A 12,500-nucleotide genomic window follows, 5' to 3' on the forward strand; every position below is an offset into this window, starting at 1 on the left:
CCAGCAAACGACAAGATTTCTAAAAGTTGTTCGAGATCTGTTGAATACAGATGTTATAAAGATCAGCAGAAATTCTATCAAGAAATTTACACGTGTTTGGGAAAACTCGTCTTAAAGCCCCGTTCAAACGGTCATGATAGTTGATGATAGTTGATGATAGTTTCAACTATCATTCACTATCATTGACTATCATGTTTGCGATCAAACGGTCCATGATAGTTCATGATAGTTGACGAAATCGCGCAATGTGCTGGCGTAGCTAACTGGTACCTAGTCTCCTACCGCGCGCGATTGTAAACAAACATGGCCGTGCCTCGTACTCATCTATTAGGTTGCATATCAAACTACTACTCCACTTCTCGTTGTCTGGTTTTTTAGCTTTTTTAGCTTTTCTCACTTTCTCGCTTTCAGCGTCACTGTCGTCCGAATATTCGTCCAAATTATTGTTTTGTTGTTCCTCACAGGACGATGGCAAACTTGCGGTAGCCATATTGCATTGAGCCCGCCTTGGTTACCCCCGCTGACCGAAAAACTATCATGCACTATCATCCGCTCGGTCAAACGGAAAAAACTATCATGAACTATCATGTCGAATTTGAACATGTCCAAACTGCATGATAGTTGATGATAGTTGATGATAGTGAATGATAGTTCGTGTTCAAACGTGCGTGATAGTTGAAACTATCATCAACTATCATCAACTATCATGACCGTTTGAACGGGCCTTAACGGTGATGCCGCTTGTCGAGCAACCGGCTTTGCAAGATTCGCGAAAGTCAATTTGATCTGATTGACCGAAAGATGGAAGAAAATGATAAACTTTACAAGTAATTGTCAGCCGTTCCGGCAACGTGGATCTCCATTTGTTACAACTGTGTTAAGCAGTTTGAATCGAACAATGTGTTTCATGAGCTATCGCTCTCTCTTTCGTGACAGAAGAAGGCAGCTTAGTTTGTATTTACGTTTTAACTGACCAAATTGGCAGAGGCTTCATTGAACTGGTCTATCGTGTGGTCGTTGAAGCATTAATTTAAGTTAATCTTAACAATTCAGAGGAATGAATATTTCCGAATTTCAAGCTCAACTGCTGAATTACCTGCCACTTAATTTTTTGAATCAGAAATGATCGTAATTAACCCGCGACAAGGAGTGGTTAGGAATTGCTTAAGAAACTTCAAGTATACGGTTATGGTTCTGCGCTGGTGTAATCTTTGAGTCATTACATGTTGTATTAAGGTTTAGTTCAAAGATGGAGCTTTTCAACAACTATCCCGTAAACATTTCTATTTGGACCGGACACAAACTTTGAAGCGCTTTTGATTCTAAATATATCTCCTGTCGGACTGCACTGCACTAGCGGCGACTTAAGTTATGCCTTATCCACACAGTTTTTTAAAAACTTACAAATTATTTAACATAAAGATGTAAGAATTAGGCATCATGAAAGGTTATCAACATTCTCTGTTCTCAGCTGTCACGGCGAAATGAGATGAACATATTAAACAGGCTTTCATGACAGTGTGTTGTGTTGCATCGGTGCTGCGAAAAACAGTTTGGATATTCATTCTTTACCTTGGGGAGCTAGGCGTGATAATATTAAACAATGCTTTGCAAAAGTACCATTGTTTTCTTGCGGCACATAATTACCGCAATTAAGTCACCCTCGGCATTCGGTTGCTTTCGTCTTTGCCTCGGTTGCGGTTTTCGTCCAACCTTGATGATTTCGCGGTAAACACTATCGGCAGAACAAGGTATTACCGCATGCAAATGCACTAATAGTTTCGAGCGGTTCTGTATACTGTAGAACATAGGACAATACTCAGCGACATTGACTGATGGGGGAGGGGAGTGGGAAGAGGAGAGTAAATATGGGCGTGTAAAAATGGAGGTGAATTTGTGTCACTGTCTCAACAGTTTTGTCCGAGATTGTAGGTTTGGTACTACATTCATCCTACAATCACCTCTGTTACATTTACATTCACTCAAATGATTCTACACTAGCGTTACAAGGACCACTATTATGCAGACAATGTTCGGCCATATATTCATCCCTGATACACTTATTAAGCACTCACAAGATTCTACACAAGCGTAATAAGGACGACTGTTTTGGGGACAAGGTCTGACCATACATGTACATTCATCCCTGATACACTCATAAGCATGCACAATAATGACTCTTAACTAGAGTTATAAGACAGTCATGGTTTGGTCCTACATGAGCATTCATCTCTGATAGACTGCCATAAGCACTCACAATTATTCTACAGTGAAGCTATAGGGATTACTGAATCTAAAACAAGTTTTGAAGTTGAGAAAACATGAGCCGTGATAAAAAATCGCGCATATTTGTCTGCAAATATTAAAGGCAGCCGCGTGTCAAAGCTTTTGTCTAACGCTTTCGAGAAGACTAAAAGTCATCTCTGCCATCATTACAAACTGATCAAATTATTGTCCCTCGCGATAAAAAGGTGCACATTATTGCTTACATTTTACATGTTGCCCAACTAGGAAGCACCACAGGTTTTAAATTTTGTCCATCTCTATGGCCCAGTCAAGTAAAGGGGTTTAGCAAAATCCTGTAGGTTGAGCCTAGCCCTCAATATTACACTCTACAGGTGCTAAAACAAAACGGCTCCTTTAGGAGCCACCATATCAAATAAAAGCTATGACCAATAATTATATTATCGACCACCTGATATTCCCATTCCTTAGCTTTCCAATCTTAGACCTTTATCAACTTGTTTGATAAAATCAATTTCTTTTACGAATAGGCTGCCATCTTGGTTTCTCAAAGTGAGTGAAACCTGGGGAGCGTGTCTCCCCAGGTTTTGCTCGCATTGAGATACCCACGGATGGTCACAGTGACTCAGCAAAAGCGACGATCTATCAAGACCTTTTGATAACTAAAAGATATAATGCACGAACATGGGGCGAACTCGATCTTCTTTGGTAAACTGTGGGGCAAACTTCAACGGGGCAAAACCACGGTTATTCTTTTATGCCTTGGGCCCTGTTCAAATACTAATGCCACAATTATGCTCAAATTCCCCACAACTGAAGTGAGTGAATACAAAGACAGTAAATACCATTTTCCCTCATTTCCTGTTTTTTCTTCTCAACTCCTAATAACTCGACCTCCTTATAACTCGAATTCACTGTAATAAATTATGTACATGTAGAAATGACAATATTTATAACCAGCAACCGTTAAAATTGATCCATAGATCCTCCTGCTCTGCCGCTGGTTTCAAGAAAACTGTCGACTAATTATGACTGAGTAAACAAAACCTGTTGCACCAGACCAACCAAGGAAGAGAGCGAGGGTCGCTAAAATTTCGAACCCATCACAAATTTCCGATCTCTTTGATTCATTTCGGCACTCGTAAGACTGAAAATACGCTATACTAAACAAGCAACATGTAGCAATGCAATGCAACGCAATGCTAAGTACCGCAAGTTTTTTTTTTTTTGGGGCGAGATTCCTTAAAGTAAGCTTACATAAGCCCCATAATATACCTAGTACAAAAGGTGAATGTGCCACTTACCAACCAATCGTCTCACCCGCACATTTCTTCTTGAACCGTTCTACCGAAGAACACTCTATGAACGCATATTTTCACTTCGAAGACGTTTTCTAAGTATGATGACCGGCGATTGCAGAGGCAACTTTGGATAGAAATAACCTGCGGAGCACGAACAGGCGACTTTCCCCACGAGGATTTTAAAAACGATGACGTAAACAACGAAACAACCTCGTTTCCAGGTTGCAAAAAGCAAGCCCTTCGAAAAAACAAGAAGAGACCTATTTTCCGAAGTTGGGAAAATAAAATGGCGATTTAGATGCATTCGTTAACTCCATTGGATTTTTCTTGTTTTATTATTTTTGTTTTGGTTGTTGCTTTCATGATTTCTTTTAAGTGCTCAAAGAATGGTTTAAGCCCCGTGGGGGGGGGGGGAGGGGGCAGTGGGGTGGGTGGATAGAGTGCACTGCTTTAACGTCTTGTTTTACATTGTACTTCTCAAGAAAAAGACATGTTGTCACAACAATAAGACAATTTCAACAGTGCTTCTTTTAATACCGTGTAAGCACGTTGTTTCATTCATACTTGTAAACTTTCTAACAACATGGGCAATGAAACACGCGCAACAATAAGCTGCTGGCACAAACGGTGAAAACTGCCGGACCTCCAGATACATCGCTCGAGTAAATTTGTCTAAAACTTGCAAGCATGTATCTGAATTAGCTTGGGTATTTACAGATGATGTTTTGTCATTTATTACATCCGTATTGAAATACATGATGTTCCTTGCAAACTTACTGGCACTAAGCAGTGCAATTTATTCACTAATCGCTCGATATCTTTGATCTTACTTGCATCATTTTCTTAGCCCATCGTAAGAGCGTTTCCAAGAAAACGGATCTACTGAAGTGGATTATTAAAGAACAATATTGAAGGAAAACACGATACGGTTTTAAAACAGGTGTACTAAGGTGGTATTTGACTTCGCGCAATGCAATTTGGATCTGAAGTCATACTTGTGATTACCAGTCGAACTCGCGCTGATTACAGACCAAATTGCACTCCGATAGGTTAAATTAACACCAACTAGTAATGAGGGAAATAATGAAATTCTAGAGTATACGTAAAATTGCACAGCTGGCCGTCATGTTTTGGTAAGAATGTGGGATTAAATGTCTATTTGACGAGTCTCGAACGTTCATTGTAAGCATACGGTCGTACTATCCCTGCCCTTTGTTTCTGTAGTTTCCGAGGACATATGGAAGAACAGAACATTAAGCCAGACGCATCTTCAACAGGCCCGTAAAATTTCAACCATCTTAATCAGCAAATGACGTCAACAATTGTCTAAATGCAAGGAATATAGGAATTCACTTACATTTGACTACTAATTGAGATTGAATAGCAACGTTCAGTGTGAAAAACAAGACTGTCCACCCCCTGGCCTTTCTGCCCAATTTTAGAACGTGAGATAACAGTCCCTATTTGAAGTTGATCTATTCCTAATATGGGTGTGGGTGTATGTCCATCAATTACTTGTGTTCGTCTCTATGGTTTCAGAGACATGACAGGTGGACCACATGGTCAAGAAGCTTAACCGAGGTCAAGGTCAAGCAGCAGGTTCTTTTTTTTCTGCACGAACAGAAGTCGTCCCGAAAAATATCCCTTAACGATATTACCACATAACAATGCTAAAATATAATATAACAGTGGTGACTAATTTTCACTGAGAAGTTCCTGGACAAAGAAGAAATCAACGTGCTATTCTCTTTTTAAGGTGAGCATAAAACACCAGGGCAATCGACTCTGCACAGTCTAAATGCTTCAAGAAAACCCCTTTAAACGGCAGCCTCTCTCTTGTTATTGTACCAGAGAAGCTTTAAAATGCAATCCATCATAACGGAAACAGCCCAAAACAACTCCCAAGGAACCTACAACAAGTGCATTCTCTTGACGCACTAATCTTTTTTTCCAGAAAGAATCTGAAAGCCAGGTCAGACCATAACAGAGAAAAAAAGATTGAGAAGTCGTTTCGTGAAAAGTAAGTCTAAATTTATGTTTTATTTTAAGTTGAACAAACACATTTCATTCAGAGTGAGCCTAACTTTTCCTTAATTTTACCTCAAAGTCGCATTTTACACTGGCTTGACTTGTCGTCCTCCTAAAAATGGCATTCATTTCGCTCCTGTATTCCACTCACGTGGATTCGACGGTTTCACGAATGTTGAGATGTCTACTACAATGACAGAAAGAGCAAAGGAAATGAAGGAAAAATAATGAATCTTCCTTTTTACGAGCATTTGTGTTATTAACAAGCAAAGCATTACCATTATGCATAAACCGAAAATGTGCAACCGTCACCACGAGGTCTGCAGTAACTTATACATACAGATGTTAAGAATCCAACTGGACAAAACATTTTTTCTTGTGACATTTTCTGTAGTGGTTGTAACCTCTTACAACCAAGTAAAGCTGACTCCAAAGATCACATATAGGCAAACAACAAACGAAGGGCTTCCATGTAAATCATAAAAAAATTCAAATTGCAATATAAAGCCCCTAAAATTAATATATTGTTAACTTATTCAAAGTACCAGCATGTCAGCATCGTCATCATTATCACCATCACCATCACAATCACTATATGAAAGGGGAGTCAGGGTGACTTAGAGGGGAGTCAGGGTGGCTTAGTGGTTATCACCACTGCGACCTAAGGTTCAACCTTGGCCTCGAGGTCAAATGTGGGCTGAGTTTCAGTCAATCTCCATCTGACTCCAAGGGTTTTTCTCCAGGTAATCCGGTTTTCCTCCCTCATAAAAATCGACTCCAGATAAATAACATCCAGGTAGATAACCTCGTATTGGGATAACCTCTGGTATTTCTCCCTTTTCATTGTATTAAATGAATAAAGTTGGTATTTAAAGTATTTAAAGGGGCTCTGCCACAGATATTTTGTTGCATTTTTGTCAAAACTACTAAAACGTTAATTTGACAAGGTACTTTTTTCCAACCATGAAATTATTCTTAAACCAAGAACACAATGTTACGTGATCTCTCTGTGAAAGGGCAAACAATGATTAGGTCAGCATTGTTTTCTCAAATACAAACCAAATCATCCTTGAATGTTTCGATCTTAGCCATCCACAGCCATCATGATTCCTATATAATAGTAGGGATACAGGTATTTTTCGCTATTGAAAAGTGACCCTGAAATAGGTGACATGACCCCTTAAATATTGCTGCTAATAACAATATAATAATTATTTAAAGGACCTACATGTAGAGTTCTGTTTCCAAGATACAAGTCACAGAAAAGAGAATCATTCATATGGAGACAACAAAACAACCTTTCCCACAGGTATTAGTAACTAAAAGATTAAACAGAAAAAAAAATTGTTAAACTTTGCATTTTCTCTGTCTTGTCAAATTATTGACATGTTTTGCAAGTACTTAAAGATGCTGTTTTTCCACAGATAATAATGCTTAGGCAACATCATTCCATCTAATACCGACAAAAGGAAATCAATCTCTTAACATGAAACACATATCAACTGTGGGAATCTGGAAAGTCATGTATAAGGAAAGAAGAAAAGGAGATACATTGCACGAAAGCCTATAAGAGTCTTAGAATCAAACCTGGGCCACATTCATGGATGCTCTCACCACTGCATCCATGCTTGCCCACTCACACCAAAAATTAACAGTAATTCCTGTACATGTATGTCAAACAAAAAAAAGCAAATAAAGTTATACAAGTGTTATCTTTGCAATAGTTTCTATCACCACAGCTGCTGAATCAAATTTAATATTTTTGTAATGCATTAATTTAAGAGGGCCAAGAGAGAATCAGAAACTGAAAAGGCTAAGAAATGGATTTTAGCAGACACAGATCAACCTGGTCTACATGCCATATTTATCAATGACACAATTGGTAAGTTTCAGTAATTCATATACATAAGAGACCTTATTTTTGTTACCATCAAAATATTCAGCATGTAGTTAAGCCTACATGTATTTTTGGAAATAACAAATGGTGCTTACATGCGCTGTACATACATGTACATTGTATCGATGGATGACAAGCCTTCTATTTTCAATTCACATTTATTTATTAAATTATTGTAATGATTTTACTAATATTGGTACAGACTTGTAAGACTTAGTAAGGTCAGTTGGATGTTTAAAAAAACATCCCTGCAGAAAGTGAATTTGACAGTTCACAAAAAATTATCTCAAGTCACACCCTACATAACTATAATTACATGTATGCCTCATTCGTGCTACTTCAAATATGGAAGCCACAAGACGTTTGATGTTGCTTGCATGACAAGGTAGCATATTCACTTATATAAACACAAATTTTCCAGTTTCATTCTCCTTAAAATCATTATTTTTTCCCTATTAAGGCAGATTGCACTGAAAACATTTTTTGTTTCATGTCTGATGTAATTAATTTCCATGCAACGAACGCATGTGTGTAAATCCCCTTTCAGCCATCAGAAATGTTTGTAAATGTTTCAAAATTGCACTTGATGAAGGAGGAAACATCCTACTCTTGGCCCCCATTATGAAGAGGTCTAGCGAGTGACTATCCCGCACTTTCAACGCCAGACATGGTTTGTTTAGAGAAAATTAATGGATTGTTGCCAATGAGCACTTGCTTACTATTGAAAACCAGCACCAGGCCCCCAACAGTTAAATTATCACAGACCTTAACAAATAGCCATATTTGGCTCTTTTCTTCTGTAAATTGTGCTATTTCGCACAAATTCTGCAATTTTCCATGAATTAAGCAATAATTTGTTGAGATTTTAGGTTTATTATGAGAAATCACATTGCATAATATCAGAAGCCCTGTTTATAGACTTCCTTCTAGAACATTATCGTTTTGTATCATGTCCTGAAGTTAATTCAGCAGGCTCTCAACCTACAGGTAGCTTAGACTCCAAACTTTTCAACAAAGGGGACATAGTTTGTCAGTGAGTTAACTATTAACCCATTAACTCCCAGGGGTTCCTCATTGACTAGTAAAATCGCCTGGCGTTAGACAGAGTAAAATACTAAGTCTGGCCGGTTTCGGCCGGTTTGGAGGTCACTGGTTAATTAAAGCCAAAGGACCCTGACAATTTTCTAAAGCAGCAGCCATGGAAATCAATCAATTTTAGTTAACTCCACCAAAATCACTAGTGTTAATTGGTTTAACATAGCACATTAATTGCACCGGATTAAACATTACAATCCAAAATTGTCAACTACTTGAAACTGTTTTCAATGTGCAAAAATAACAGGCTTACATGTACATGTATCTGCGGGTGTTTACGGTACGTACATTGTAAGGAATGTTGCAGTAATAGGATGGTTGCAAAAGTACATGTATTTTGAAAACAACTTTATTTAAACCAAACAACACTTTGTCCAAACCTTTAACAGTGTTTTAAACAATGAACAGACTAGATTAGTGTGAAACAAGGCCGTTAAATGTCACCAGGGAGTGATCAATCCATCATCTTGGATGAAACATCATTCATTGGCTACATCCAAAAATTTCACTAGTCTAAATCAGAATGCACTTTATTCATTACAGGAAAAGGAGTCTTCACAACAACGGCCTTCAAAAAGGGTGATTTCCTCCTTTGTTATAAGGGTGAGATCATAACTGGAAAAGAGGGCGAACTTAGGGAGCAAGCCTATCCAGATGAAGTTGGAAATTTTTTGTATTTTTACAAAGACGGTGGAAAAACTTGTTGGTATGGATTATAGTTTAAATAATAATGTTTAACAGTTGGAGCAACAAAAGATTCTCTCAGCAAAATATAATATCTTCAATGTTAAAAGAGTTACACAGGTTGGCTTGTTACTCTGTTCTCCATACCGTTCTTCCCCCACACCAAATACTGTCAATAGTGTGGAGACTTAAAGAAAAAAAAGGGGGGGTTCCACATTTTTATACTTATAACCCTATTTGGTCTTTACTCTTTGACCATTTATACACACCCTTAAAAAATAGTAGACTTGGTGGAATATACATGTATATTAACTATCACCACAACTGCAATTTTACATTTTTCAAAGGTCAGAAAATGTATGGAAAAGCAAAAAAATTCAAACCACTTTTGCTCCTGATTATGCCTTTATATGGCCTTGTATATACTTGCATCTTTATGATATAGTCATTATTGAGATTTAATAATGTTAATTAACATTAATAATAATCTCACAAAAACTACTCTTAGATGCATACATGCATCTCTTAATGTGTATAACTGATATAAATTTTGCCATCAATTTATAAAAAATCACTATCAATACTTTTACTATTTTCTTCACTAGTGTTGATGCCACCTATTCTACTGGGCTCGGTCGGCTGGTAAATGACAGCCCAAGACCAAAAGCAAATTCTGCCATAAAGAAAATTACCATAGACAATCATACATACCTCTGCCTCTTTGCAACCAATGACATTGGACCAAACACAGAAATTCGGTACGACTATGGTGCACAAGATCTCCCCTGGAGAGAAAAGGGTAAAAATTTCACGTATTTAGGAGCTGTCACACCAATAGCAATTGTGTTATTTATTTATTATCATATTTAGTGGTTTGGTCTTAGCGGACTCCACGTTCAAATTCATTATTTTTTAAAAAACTTAAGTTTTCTTTGACCTTGAGTATTTAATTTAGGAAGTTTCTTCAGAGGCATTAGCTCAATAATTAACTAATTAATTAAATAGCAAATTAATAATTTAATATAGCATTTAATGAATTATTCATTCATTTCGGTCACAAAGAGGAAAACAGACACAAAAGTGAACTCAAAGCACATGGCATGTAAAGGACTGGAGACGAAACTAAACAAATTCAAAAGATCACCGATTAAAGAACAAACAATCAGACCTATCAATGTTTCATGTTTCTTCTTGTCGTAACACTACATTAATACACAGATTGAAGTGCTTATCACCCCTTACATGACTAGGGCGCATGCTGGGCCCGGCTAGCAGTTTTATAATGCAACATTTTCTAAATTTATGTTCCATGTGCACATCATCCATTAACAATGTATTCCATGAATGCGCTAGTGTTTACATTTTGTGTACATGAATAATCAATTCTCACAACATCTACAAATTTCTCAAAAAAAAAAAAAGATTGAATAAATTATGGTATTTGCTTGGTTTGTACAATAACAGTCTATTCAGTGTTTACTAGTATCTAATTTTCTTTGTTTAATTAACAGAAAACAATGTTATTAATGTTTGTGCAATTTTATTTTCACTGACAGAAGACTGCCAGTTGCCAAAAAGGGCACTCAACTTCAATTCTGACCTAGGTACTACAGTACATGTACATGTAACTATACAATTCCCTCAATTCTTAATGATTAATATGACTTGGTAATCCTTTGTGTAACATACATACAGCTTTTATTAATTAACCTATACAGTGTAATTCTCTCTAATCAATGATTCATTCCTTACGGGAACATTAGAACCCACAAATGACCAGTTCCCAACATCAGTGGCTTTATAGCTCAGTTGGTTAGAGCATCGCACCAGTATCGCGAGGCCACGGGTTCAAACCCCCTTGAAGTCCTGAAATTTTCAGGTTTCTGTACGCAATTGCAAAAATTCCATTCACAACTGTGACGGTCATGTAGTCTGTTTGGTATATTTATACTGTATACGTCATTTTTTAACTGCATAAACTGTCATTAAATTAATAGCTACTTGATGTAAATTAATGCTTCAATCAGTGGGAATATGTATATTTTGGGGGGGGGGGGGGGGACGGGGGGGTTTGGGGGTGAATTGTAAGAATCAAAGTCCAGATTTGTCTTTGTTTATGTTTTGCATAAATAAAAAGTTAACGTCAGCAGGGATGTGTAGCTAAGAATAATTTCATACCCTTGAAGGTTGTTTTGAGGCGGTAAGTTCATGCTCTGAGCATCAAAGGTGCAACACAACATGCAGCATTCTTCAAGATGGTGAATTTGGGGACAGAGAAGACATGCACAACAGCACTTACAACAACACTTTTTCAATTCACATGCAATTTCATTTCCAGTATTGATAAATTTTAGTGATAATTTTGTATACTAAACAGATATGGATTTTTATGGCAACATATCTAATGTACATGTGTAGAGTGTAGCGAATAAATTGCGATCTTCTCAGTCACTTCAATCAGTGGACAAAATTCAGACGGTGATAACCCCTTTCTCAAGCTGTGATTTTCACCCGCAGCTGGCACTTAGCAACATCCCTGCGTCAAGTAAACAGAATCTGTTCCATCTTAAATTAAAATACAATAAAAATCAGATAAATTTTAACACTCTTGTTATAAAAGTAGAAAATAAATAGATTTCTTCATTACTTTAATGAGTCAAGGAAATCAGCTACTTAGGTGGTACCTTAATACATCCTACATGTATGCCATCCAGATTTGAAAATAATAAAACTTGCATATTTTAAGATTGTAACTAGTTTGTAAATTTATTATCAACCAAAAAAATACAATCAACTCAAAAAAAAAAAAGGAGCCAAAATGGGGGGTGGTTATTCCCCTTGCCTGGATCCACTGTCAATGTATAGTTGGAAATCAGTTAATGAAACTAACAAATTTGTATTACACTCAATGTAATATGCATCAATTGATTTTACTTCCAGAGGGAGAAAAATGTCCCAAACAAGGCAAGCCTGCAGATGCTACATGTAGTAAAGCAGATGCTAACAAATGCAATGTGAGTGTACTTAAAATAGATTGACAACTGCTTGCAAGATGTATCCACTTTAAATTTCTGGAAACTGAGGGATGTGAGCCAAAAACGTACATGTAAAACACCAGCAACACTTCAAATAGCACCACAACCAAAATCCCATCACCAGGAATTCAAGTAATTTCATTCACGCATTTCTTTGTGTTTGAATTTCTGGTAATAACAGTAAAAAGGACTGTTGCTTGTCATAAAATCACCTTG

The 12,500-nt window shown here is 37.2% G+C and overlaps 1 long non-coding RNA gene across 1 annotated transcript in view; it reads right to left on the bottom strand.

Annotated features, from left to right (window-relative positions):
- LOC137977690 (uncharacterized) overlaps positions 1–10,007 on the bottom strand; it is a 28,085-nt gene extending 18,078 nt beyond the window's left edge. The window contains exons 1-3 of the long non-coding RNA XR_011117863.1: positions 9,961–10,007; positions 6,802–6,892; positions 5,646–5,760 (exon numbers count right to left, since the gene is read on the bottom strand). This is a non-coding gene — a long non-coding RNA (uncharacterized lncRNA). The remainder of the gene's footprint in view (positions 1–5,645; positions 5,761–6,801; positions 6,893–9,960) is intronic.
- Positions 10,008–12,500: the final 2,493 nt, after the last annotated feature.

This window comes from Montipora foliosa, chromosome 11 (genome assembly GCF_036669935.1).
Source record: "Montipora foliosa isolate CH-2021 chromosome 11, ASM3666993v2, whole genome shotgun sequence".
Lineage (NCBI taxonomy): Eukaryota > Metazoa > Cnidaria > Anthozoa > Scleractinia > Acroporidae > Montipora > Montipora foliosa.